Here is a 13,015-nt window from a genome sequence, read left to right as displayed (position 1 = left end):
CCAATATAAATACATCAACCGATACGGGCTATTTGCGAGAATCAAACTACGCTGATTGCCGACTTTTACAGACCGTTCAGAATTACTATCAGCTGAATACTTGGCAAAAAAACTTTTCCACTTGGTCATGTAGTCAAACAACAACAAAGAAAGGGAGATTGTCTTTTACATGCGTCTGGAGGCACTGAAAAGTCTTTTTAATTAATCTAATACTCACAAAAGTCAGATCTGGTGGAAAAATTGCCATTGTGTGACACAGTCTGCCATTGCTGCAAACTTCTACGAGGTGGTACAACTGCTCATTCTTCATTCAATATTCATTTTATGATGACGACACCAACAGATTGTTTCTAAGAAAAAAATGTTGGAATTTGATACATGTTTACTTTTTGACTATTTGCGATGAGATTTCGATGTCCCACAAAATATCTGTTGAAGCATTAGACAACAGCCTTACGGCCGGCTGTACCGCTTGTGTTCCTCCGTCAGATCATACCAGTATTCTCAAGAACGACGTGAGCAGATGGCATGAACGCACCTTTGAGAACATTATATCTATAGCGATTATAATAAAACTTGAACATAAAACTAACATAAGAATTCTATCTTCCGTAGAAGACATTACACATCTTGAAACTTCCTGCCAGGTTAAAATTGTGTGCCGGACCGAGACTCGAACTCGGGAACTTTGCCTTACACAGCTACAATAGATTTTTGTTTATAACGGATTTGATGGTGAAATACTGTTGATGTAGGTGGATTTGACAGTAATTTAATTTGTTTAAGTTAGCTGATGGTTGTTAATAACTTGTGCAAAACAGGAAATGGGGAACTTAAAGTAACAAATTGTAAAATACATGGTGAATCAGAAGGAAAGATACATGTTATGAGAAATGATGATATTGGTTTTTATGAAAAATATTCAGATGAACGTATGATATTTTCTTAACTGTGTTCGATATGCACCTGACTGAAAATCACAGGCGTCAGTCGCATAACCATGGCATGTTGCTGGCAACTGCCTTGATACCGGTGGAGTGTGCACGCTACTGTGGAAACAAATTTTCGATTACGTTTGTCAATGAATGCGTTGTGCGGTACAGTTGATGACCAACTCACTGGAGCAGTTGTTTTAGGTAACCGTCTTTAATAGAGCATTGTGTCTTCATTTCCTTAAAAACGTGTTACCACAATACTTCGAAGATGTTCCTTTGGCAACGCGACATCGTACATACTTTCAACACAATGGAGATCCTGCGCGTTCCGTACGGCCAGGAACACAGAACCATACTGAAACGTATCTTGGGCTTCGAATTGGTCGCCATGGAGTCATTTCTTGGCCACCGAGGTTAGCCGTTATTACTATATTCGATTACTGTTTCTGGGGTTGGCTTAAGAACGAATCTACAAGCACACATTGGACACAAAGGAAGAATTTCTCTCAGGTATGCGTGCGTTCAAGTAAAGGACCGTACAAATGATCTTAGATCAGCAACAGCTGCAAAATGGCGATGGAAGGTTGGAACGTCATTTGTGTGGATATGTGCGCAATGAAACTAATTTGTAGATCACTGTGTTTCAGTTACTATAACGTGCATTTGTCGTGTTCCCCATTGTTTTCATCGGTTTTTATTGTAAGTGTTAAGAACAAGAAATAGGTTCATATGACGTTTTCGCTCAGTAGCGCTAGTACTATCACCCTTCAAAGCATGTACCTTTCCTTCTGGTACACCTAGTATCTATTAAAAATGTCTTTATTTCGGTACCAAACGTCTCGGAATTAATTGACAAAATGTGTTTAGATATATACATGTTAACCGAGTAATACACTTGATTCGCTTCAGGAAAGGACTTCATTGTCTTCAAGCAAACAAGTCAATTTTGTCCAAGTCAGAGACGCCATCACCAGTTTATTACTCTTTTGCCACGGCCTTGGACTGAAGGAAAGTACCATACTGAATTTTTAAATTCATTGATGCCGCATGGAACTCCAGCACACAAACTAATACTAAAAGCCGCTGCATGTATTATTTTATTGGGACGTTTAACGCATCCCGACATTCCGACGGAACAAGACATCGAAAACCCACATCAAAAATATTTTGGTCGAGTGCACAATACTGTCTGTGGAACTGAATAAACTGTTTTGATGCCAAGAACATCGACTATATATAAAGACCTCCCTTCCCACATCAGACGACTCCCGTTCCCTAGTAAGTGGCCTTTGCATGACAATTAACGAATAACAGGGCCAGCACACTGGACTTTGCTGGAATTGAAATGAGGATTCAGAGCTTTTCAGATAGTCGTTTGTACCTGATCCCTACATATGTGACATCAAAACGTTATATTTTCATTTTTGTACCTAAATCTGAAGGGATCATCGATGTAGTATACAAAGATATAATTTAAACACAGAGAAAAAGAGCCACTGGGTCACAGAGCATAAACAGCAAGCTTTTAAGGCCGCCTTCTGAACGAAATATGCAACAAATTTCGTTTGACTTTGTATACGAATATCATCACTAGTAGAATTTGCAGTTAATATTCACTTACACAACACTGTTATTAATTTTTAAACATAATTCCACGTAGTTCCGGGTAAACAAAATTACCCCAACATCAGACAAGTCGTCCGACCATACATACTTAGTACTACTATTGCGAAGCTGCGGCAGGTCCCCAGTCTAATATAGAGTTAAGTGTTCTAAATTTATTTTCCTGGATTGTAGCTTTGTACAGAAATGAAATGTGGATGTCAAGCATTTCATACAAATAAAGAATAGAACCTTTTGAAATGTGGTACTATAGAAGAATGCCTAAGATTAGAAGGTTAGATAGAATAACTAATGGCGAAGTACTGAGAACACAGTAAGCAGATTCAAATGCGGTAGTTACGCAGAGATGAAGAGGCCAGCACAGCATCGATTAGCACAAAGCACTGCATCAAGTCTTTTGACTGAAGATCACAAGAGGCACACAAATGTATGAGGTTTGATTGCAGCAGACTACGTTTAGTGCGGTTAGCCTGTTGCAAAATTTCTCAAATAGAAATTAAAAGTAAGCTTAAAAATTCAAAATGTCGTAAACAACCCGTTCATTACAGGTGAAACGCTAGCTCATATTGGGGAAGGAAATGGTCGTGGACTACTTAAGGAAACAAGCTTTTCATTTGCTTAAGCTATTTAGGGAATTCAATTTTTTTAAATTGAAAGCAGACTTTGATCGCATTTTTTCTTTTACCTTATGACCAATTTCAACCTGCGAGATCATCATCCGATGTGTCTAGATTCCTGCAAGAGAAGTTTGTCTGCGATATTACTGCTCTCATTTCTTAGGGTCCCACAACCGGCATGCGAATATGAATTCGATGATTATGATGTGAGGCTCACACTCAAGACCGTGGAGAATCGCAGTGGCGCCACAGAAAGGGATCTGTTAGCTGATAGTTAATTTTATTGTTGTGTTCTCTCTATCTCTCTCTACATGCTTGTAGTGGTTCCTGACCTCAACGAAGGAAAATTTATTTGGTTTCTTTGTTCTCACTTCTTTATAAAGAGTAGCAGCATTTGTTCCCTTTATCCAAGTCTTTTGCCTGAATCTGAATGCATAATAAACTGAGTTGTGGATATTTTCTTATGGGTGAAGGCGTCTGCCAACACTGTTTTGCCAAACTTTGGGATAGCACAGAATAATTAACACAGTCACGACACACTCTGGTGCGAAAATTATTGCCGTTTGACAGCTGCACGACACTAGCGCTCCAAGCGGTGAGAAAGCAGTCACATGCGTCGTAAGAATAATGTTTGGTTTTAATTATTTTATACTTAATAAACGGAATAGTCGCTATATTTCTGCGTTCCATGTGGAAGTAATTTACCAAGAGACAAACTATCGTGAAATGCATGTAACAAATGCGGAATCACACTGATTCACTGACATAAGCTACCATTCATTCATGAAGAAATACATTCGAAAATGTCCTTCTTTGCAGCATATGGCAATGAAAGCAAGAGAATATAAACACTTTTCATGGGTGAGAAGCATATATTTCTGTTGTCTGCTGCTATTTTTTAAGGTACTTTCCTCGATACTTAAAAAAACGTTTTTTTTAAGTCCAATGATTTGCCCTTTATTATATCTCGTTAGACTTTCTAATACGCGAATATTTTGTAAGTTTAATTACTTCTGCCTCAGAAGCAGATGTGTAAAATAATGTAGGTATTACATTCCATGTAGGTGTCCTACGTTTCACATTCACTAATCTGGCTGACAGCGTAGGGCAATAACACCCTGCCTCAATGGATAGAAATACGACGTCTTTTGTAAAAGATCATGACTTCTGGTATTTACTAGCTAATTTTTACTGAAGGAAAGTGACGTTATTCTGTAAACGTCTATACGTTACAAGAGAATCTTAAATCAGCTGTCCTTTCACCCACCGTTTCGTATAGTCCAGGGTCTTTATAAAAGGAAATACAAATGTGGTGTAGTTTTTCAGTTGTTGTCGATTTTTACGGCGCTACATACAGTCCTTGTTATAAAACCTGTGTTACAAATCACGTCCGGGCTCGTATTCATTAATGTCTCTTGCTGGCCGCTCGGGGCGCTGCTATCGCTGGGGTAAAAACAACGAGGTGCCGTGTCGTGGCTGTGGGAATGCTTACGTGGCCACAGAGGGATTAACTGTACCAGCTAGTCCTGGGCCTTAGAGCAGTTCCGCTAGGCTGGCGAGGGAGCGGCGAGCCTTTTTAGAGTACTACTCCCCTCCCTACACAGTTTTAAATGGGTAAGGCAACAGTAGGTGGTTTTGTACGACACTCTTCAAATGCAGTTTTTGTAAGGAAGACGTGATAGCAATCCACTCTGCAATGGCTGCAACGAAGGTATTAGAATACGGTTTAAGCAAGTCAGTACACTAAACACCTATCCCTGACTGTTAGAATATTATTAGAATTTTTAGTTGTAGACATGAATATGATATGGCTTCTGGTTGAGTTCTTGCGATTTTTGCGGGAAAACAATTTTTCAGACCAAGTGTCTATGTGCGTTTCATGACAGAGTGAAATAGAGTTTTGCTTGCTTGTTCCAGCCACATGTGTATCACACAATACGTCGCCCACTGTAATGTAACTTAATAAAGAGAACTCAGTTTTCTGAGTCTGTTTAATATCTGTTCGTGTCTTAAATTTCGCATATTTTTTCTGAATTTTGTATTAATTAACTCTTGCTTGAGTTTGGTATATCTCATGACAACAAAGGTCTGTTTCTCTCTCATGCTTGTCGTAGCATTTGCATGACTCTGTGCTATAGAAGAGAAGTCTTTTGTGTGTATTATTCTGTGTGCACACGAGTAAGAATGTCGTCCCTTTTGCGTTCCTCTGCTGTGAGCTACCTCATGTTCATCCTTAATTCTTTGAAGCAAGCGGTACTCTTAAGAACAAGGATGCATAAGAATGTGCCTACCTTTGCATAAAAACTAAATAAATTATTTTCTTTTATTTGAGGACCTGTATCAGTAATTTGGTTCACTTTATTTTTAATGAGCTCTTGTCCTTTATGATTCAGCAAATCCCATACTTGAGAGAAGAAGGGAATAACAGAGACAGCAGTAAGATTGTATAACAAACAGACTCCAAGCAAATTAATACAGTATTGCTTCTATTGAAAACAGACAAGTCAAAGAGTTTGAATGAAATACCGCAAAAAGTGGAGAGAGCAAAGGTGCTGTCCTCTACTGATTTGTGTACTAGATACTGAAAAGTCGTGTTACACCCTAAATGCTAGCAATATAAGGCGTTCCCATGTTGTGGTGCATGCTATCATTTTAAGGGACTTCGTTTCACCCCAAAGTATCTTACAGCTGTTTTATTCGTGGTATTCACACAGTTCTCACATACGAAATTAAACTGAGCACTACCTTTTATCTCGATAATATAATAAATGCAGAGGAAACATGGCACAACAGAGCTGTGTATGAATTATTGTACGTCTTTCTGCTATCAGGTACAAAAATCAGCATGGAGGCGGCACAGTTTGGAAGGTAGAGCATTAAATTTTCGGGTGACACCGTTCCAGCGCATGGGATGCAAGCTGATTCAGATAAGAGTAAAGCAGTTAATCTAGAATAGCCGTCAGAGGTCAACTGACAATCTGTTATTTTAATATGCAATTCTTAGGTGTTTCAACAGTCTGTTCTATACTTTATGACTTTTAATTATTTTAGAAGAGCGTTAATTTGTCTTAATTACTTTGCTTTGTAACTCCAAATTTTTACGATAATTACGTATTTACCATTTGTTCAAAATAGCAGCCAATTCACTACTTTTCCCGGTTATGCATTTCACCTGGTTTATTTGGCACTTTCGTTAGCCAATAATGAATAATTTCATACAATGATATGAGTAAAAGTGTTTGCTCATCCGTTTGTAGGCACTAACAATTCGATTGGTAACTATACCGGATATCTATCATGGTTGTAGCTTTTCTGAAGCTGAAATTAAAGAAGCTCTTCACATATCTGTAACTCAGTCCAAAGGAAAGAGCATAACGAAGTGACACATCAGGCAATGAATACAACCCTAATGCGTATTCCAGTCTTGATGCTTCAGAAAGCAGTGATGATGATGATGATTACGATGACGATACAGTGGGAATTAGGGAAGTTCGGTGGCAGGAAGAACAAGACTTTTGGTCAGGTGAATACAGGGTTATAAATACAAACTCAAATAGGGATAATGCAGGAGTAGGTTTAATAATGAGTAAAAAAATAGGATTGCGGGTAAGCTACTACAAACAGCATAGTGAACGCATTATTTTGGCCAAGATAGACACGAAGCCCACGCCTACTACAGTAGTACAAGTTTATATGCCAACTAGCTCAGCAGATGATGAAGAAATTGATGAAATGTATGATGAGATAACAGAAATTATTCAGGTAGTGAAGGAAGACGAAAATTCAATAGTCATGGGTGACTGGAATTCGAGAGTAAGAAAAGGGAGAGAAGGAAACATAGTAGGTGAATATAGACTGGGGGTAAGAAATGAAAGAGGAAGCCGTCTGGTACAATTTTGCACAGAGCATAACCTAATCATAGCTAACACTTGGTTCAAGAATCATAAAAGAAGGTTGTATACATGGAAGAATCCTGGAGATACTAGGAGGTATCAGATAGATTATATAATGGTAAGACAGAGATTTAGGAACCAGGTTTTAAATTTTAAGACATTTCCAGGGCAGATGTGGACTCTGACCACAACCTATTGGTTATGAACTGTAGATTAAAACTGAAGAAACCGCCAAAAGGTGGGAATTTATGGAGATGGGACCTGGATAAACTGAGTAAACCAGAGGTTGTAGAGAGTTTCAGGGAGAGCATAAGGGAACAATTGACAGGAATGGGGGAAAGAAATACAGTAGAAGAAGAACGGGTAGCTCTGAGGGATGAAGTACTGAAGGCAGCAGAGGATCAAGTAGATAAAAAGACGAGGGCTAGTAGAAATCCTTGGGTAACAGAAGAAATATTGAATTTAATTGATGAAAGGAGAAAATATAAAAATGCAGTAAATGAAGCAGGCAAAAAGGAGTACAAACGCCTCGAAAATGAGATCGACAGGAAGTGCAAAATGGCTAAGCAGCGATGGCTAGAGGACAAATGTAAAGATGAAGAGGCTTATCTCACTAGGGGTAAGATAGATACTGCCTACAGGTAAATTATAGAGACCTTCGGAGAAAAGAGAGCCATTTGTATCAATATCAAAAGCTCAGATGGAAACCCAGTTCTGAGCAAAGAAGGGAAAGCAGAAAGGTGGAAGGAGTATATAGAGGGTCTATACAAGAGCGATGTACTTGAGGACAATATTATGGAAATGGAAGAGGATGTACATGAAGATGAAATGGGAGATATGATACTGCGTGAAGAGTTTGACAGAGCACTGAAAGACCTGAATCGAAACAAGGCTCCGGGAGTAGACAACATTCCATTAGAACTACTGACGGTCTTGGGAGAGCCAGTCATGACTAAACTCTAGCATCTGGTGGGCAAGATGTATGAGACAGGCGAAAAACCCTCAGACTTCAAGAAGAATATAACAATTCCAATCCCAATGAAAGCAAGTGTTGACAGATGTGAAAATTACCGAACTATCAGTTTAATAAGTCACAGCTGCAAAATACTGACGCGAATTATTTACAGATGAATGGAAAAACTGGTAGAAGCCAACCTGGGGAAAGATCACTTTGGTTTCCGTAGAAATGTTGGAACATGCGAGGCAATACTGACCTTACGACTTATCTTAGAAGAAAGATTAAGGAAGGGCAAGCCTACGTTTCTAGCATTTGTAGACTTAGAGAAAGCTTTTCACAATGTTGACTGGAATACTCTCTTTCAATTTCTAAAGGTGGCAGGGGTAAAATACAGGGAGCGAAAGGCTATTTACAATTTGTACAGAAACCAGATGGCAATTATAAGAAACGAGGGACATGAAAGGGTAGCAGTGGTTGGGAAGGGAGTGAGACAGGGTTGCAGCCAATCCCCGACGTTATTCAATCTGTATATTGAGCTAGCAGTAAAGGAAACAAAAGAAAAATTCGGAGTAGGTATTAAAATCCATGGAGAAAGAATAAAAACTTTGAGGTTCGCCGATGACATTGTATTTCTGTCAGAGACAGCCAAGGACTTTGGAAGAGCAGCTGAACGGAATGGACAGTGTCTTGAAAGGAGGATGTAAGATGAACATCAACAAAAGCAAAACGAGGATTATGGAATGTAGTCGAATGAAGTCGGGTGATGCTGAGGGAATTAGATTAGGAAATGAGACACTTAAAGTAGTAAAGGAGTTTTGCTATTTGGGGAGCAAAATAACTGATGATGGTCGAAGTAGAGAGGATATAAAATGTAGACTGGCAATGGCAAAGAAAGCGTTTCTGAAGAAGAGAAGTTTGTTAACATCGAGTACAGATTTAAGTGTCAGGAAGTCGTTTCTGAAAGTATTTGCATGGAGTGTAGCCATGTATGGAAGTGAAACATGGACGATAAATAATTTGGACAAGAATCAAATGTGGTGCTACAGAAGAATGGTGAAGATTAGATGGGTAGATCACATAACTAATGTGGAGGTATTGAATAGAATTGGGGAGAAGAGGAGTTAGTGGCACAACTTGACAAGAAGAAGGGACTGGTTGGTAGGACATGTTCTGCGGCATCAAGGGATCTAAAATTTAGGATTGGAGGGCAGCGTGGAGGGTAAAAATCGTAGAGGGAGACCAAGAGATGAATACACTAAGCAAATTCAAAAGGATGTAGGTTGCAGTAAGTACTGGGAGATGAAGAAGGTTGCACGGGATAGAGTAGCATGGAGAGCTGCATCAAACCAGTCTCAGGATTGAAATTTACAACAACAACAATAATATCAGGAATGTTTTAAAAGGCAAGAAGCACCAAAAGGATGGAGGTAGTGTTCGCTCATTCATGCTGGATCATAAAGCCACTTCACATATCTTGAGTCAAGAAATGGGATTGATTGTAGTCAGACCAAAATCCACACGCATTTTGTGATGACTTCTTTTGTGCCCCGGTCCGTCACCATGGGCACAATTGTTGTGGCTTACCTTGCCACCGTAACAGAGAATTTAGTGTCACCACATATACTTCTCAGTCGATTTCTGTTTCTGTCTGACAAGGCTCTGAGGATAATGAACGTTGCCTGATAACATTCACCATCGTCTTATGGGTCCAGCTGTAACACTATTATTGATCGTACTTGTAATGGTCTTACCCAACTTCTTTGTCAGTCTTTATTTAATGTGACTTCTGTATAACCATGCTCTTTGATGTAACATCGACGTAAATCTTTTATTCATTATTTGTGATAATTTCTATAATTGTAATTAATCTATGGACAGGGGCGCATTAATGAAGCTTTGTGGGTGTGGGAGGTTGGCTAGAAGAGAAAGAGGATGCGGTGGTACTCCCCTTGAAAAACTACTGTTTGAAGCTGTTTTGATACTTAGAAATATCAAAGAATTGCAAAGATGTTTCATTTTAGAAAATAAAATTAAATTTCTTGAACTTTGTAACATTCACTATCTCTTCCTGAGTAACTTCTTTTATATAAACGTTAACACACAGAAAACTATTTGGATATGCTCCTGAACTCTAGAAAAGCAGTCTAACAATAGTAGCAATGACAACAATGGGAGCAAAGCAGACAGTGTCCTGAGGGAAACACGAAGCGCCTATTACTGTGGCAGATCGGGAAGCCCTGCTACTATTGGCCACAATTCGAACAGGAGGAAAGCACATGTCAGTCGTAGTACAAGTAGTACATTGTCTCGGCACACGGAGTTAGATGACTTGGGGAATACTGAATTAAATTTGTAAGTACACTGACAAAGACTCTAAATTCGCATGCTTAACTTTTGTCCAGATTACAAAAATTACCATTTGATTTTAATTTAGTTGCAGGTCTTCGGTGTGTGTATGTGGGGGGGGGGGGGGGGGGGTTGACGATCACACCTCTGCCCACTCTCTTTAATCTGCCCTTGTCTATGGATGCAATTTAGAAAGAAATACTCTGTAAGAGAATGTAAAAGTTCAAAATGTAATTTAATACTGGATTCAACATAGGGAAAATAGGTACTTAACAATGTAAGACTTGGAGGGAAGAACCTCCACAAAGGAACTAGCTATGTGGGAATAGGAAAGATGGATTTGGAGGTCTAACTGCATAGCTACTTTGCGGCATAAGTCAGTCAGTGGCTTACAGGCAAACGGTATGCATCTTGTGAATTGAAAGAGGTGAGAAAAACTGCAGTTTTCTGTAATATAGTCTCGGATGCGGAAGTAGCTCGGTTTACTATTCGTTGCATACTTTGGTTAGCTCTACATCATGAAAATCCGACGTTAAGAAGAGAATTTTCAGAGTTTGTTACACAGGAAGTGGCACAGATACGTCTGCCGCCTTTTGAATACCACAGCAGGTCGACGCTGCTACCAACTTCAGCTCAAATTATCGATTGAGTACGTATCACTGCATGGTCCAGTTATGTGGTTCCGTTTTCCATAGTAAATTTGTGCTCAATAAACTTTTTGTTGAATCACCGTATTTTATCCTTAGTCATTTAGGTAGACTGGGTCCTATGGCAGATGCTAAGATGAATCGGAGTATCCTATTTCTCTCAACTGAAAAGTGGTTATATTCCTTAAGAAAAGTTAATAAACATTGTGGTGTTGTAAAGTACATAATTTAGTGAGGCTAATTTTTGAAATACTCCACGCAGCTGTCATAAAACGGCAGTTAAAGTTTCGTCAAAGTGCAATTACTAAGAAAAGAACTGTTATTATTGAAGTAATAGCGTCTACAATTTCATGTGCTATGTAGTTAACAGTGTTTCCCATATTGTGTTATGACTGAAGTGTTCCTTCTCAAAGTTAATCTACCGATAGTTTAGTTCCTGGATCTCCATGCTAATAGTTGATATACATATATAATAACAGCAATCAAGAATAAGCAACTGGCTACAAAGATTCAGGCTGTACTAGTTTCAGGTAACACATGTTCCACTTTAGCTACGTAATATCAGAAAGTGTACGTTATTTGAAATCGTAATTAATAATCAGTACAAAAGTTACAATTACTTCATAACTATTTCAGCGGTAGTAGTGTCCTACAGTTAATCTGACAGAGGGACCTCTTGCGCAAGTCAGTAATGTTCCACCATTAGTAAGCATTTGCCTAAAATTATCATTGTCTTCCTACTTTAATGTGCAGATAGTAAGTGTTATTGACAGCCAGTTGTTGCCTAAAAGTAATAATGCTCCCTTAGTGTAGTTCAGGTAAAATCACTCATACATTACTTGCTAATTTGTGTTAGCGTCTTGTACGTTATCAGAAAAGCAGAAGTTGAGTATCAAGTAAAGTCAACAGTAACAGTTGAGTTTCTTAGTGGAACATATTAGCACCGAGTACAACACTACCTAATCAAAGAGGCCTTCGTTTCCTTTGACATTAGCACAGTTGACTTGATTACTAATAGAACCTTAGTTCGATTCACATTTATCCTGCAACAGCTACCTCCGAGTAGAAACCTTGAGAGAAACAAATTAGTCCGACACCTTACCATTACAAACGATTACTCTCACAAAATAAACCCCTTCCACAGAGGTAACATTATCGGCCTAATACTATTTTAACAGTAGCCAGTAGCGTTATACGTGGCTTTTCCCGTGACAGGAATAGTAATTCTGTTAGGGGAAGAGCATTATAAGTGGCGTCGCGTGACAGGACATTTGTTACCTTCCTACATAGTAAAATTCAGACCAAAATGTATGTACCAAGCGCGAAACAACTGTATTTCGAGCACTGGATGTCTAACATCACGAACTTGCAGTGCGTTCAATAACACAAATAATAGTAAATGTTACGGGAGTATAAAAAGTAAACTACTATTCACATTCAGTGTTAAATGGATGCAGAAGAGCCCGATATCAGTTACCGAAATGAGTATGCTGGTAGCGTCACACAGAACGGCAACTGGCTTACGTTGCATACCACGCGTACGTAAAATATCAAAATTCAGATGATGAGCCATCACAAATATAACAGGAATGAGAGGACGGAACGAATGATGAAGCTTACGGGGAAGATAGTGATTACGTAAGTAGTAGTAATATGTTCAATACTTTCCAAACGGACAAAGTAGCTATAGCATCACATGATGTAGAATCTGAGCATGAAGATACACTAGAACAGGATAGCGAGAAACTATTCAGCATGAACCACCTATTCAAACTTTTGTCTATACAAATTAAAGATCAGAGTAAAGCCCAAATTAGTAGTACTAACAATAGAAATTGAGCACAAGTTAGTGGTCTTGATAACTAACTAAAAACACAAGTTAGTGGTTTTGAGAATCAATTGGAAACCCAGGCAAGAGGTAATAGTAACCTCAACAATTAAATGAAAATACAGAGAGTAAAGACCAGTAAACAGATCGAAAAATTAGACGAGAAAG

The sequence above is a fragment of the Schistocerca serialis genome, chromosome 2 (assembly GCF_023864345.2).
Source record: "Schistocerca serialis cubense isolate TAMUIC-IGC-003099 chromosome 2, iqSchSeri2.2, whole genome shotgun sequence".
Taxonomy (NCBI): domain Eukaryota; kingdom Metazoa; phylum Arthropoda; class Insecta; order Orthoptera; family Acrididae; genus Schistocerca; species Schistocerca serialis.
This window is presented reverse-complemented; position numbering follows the sequence as displayed.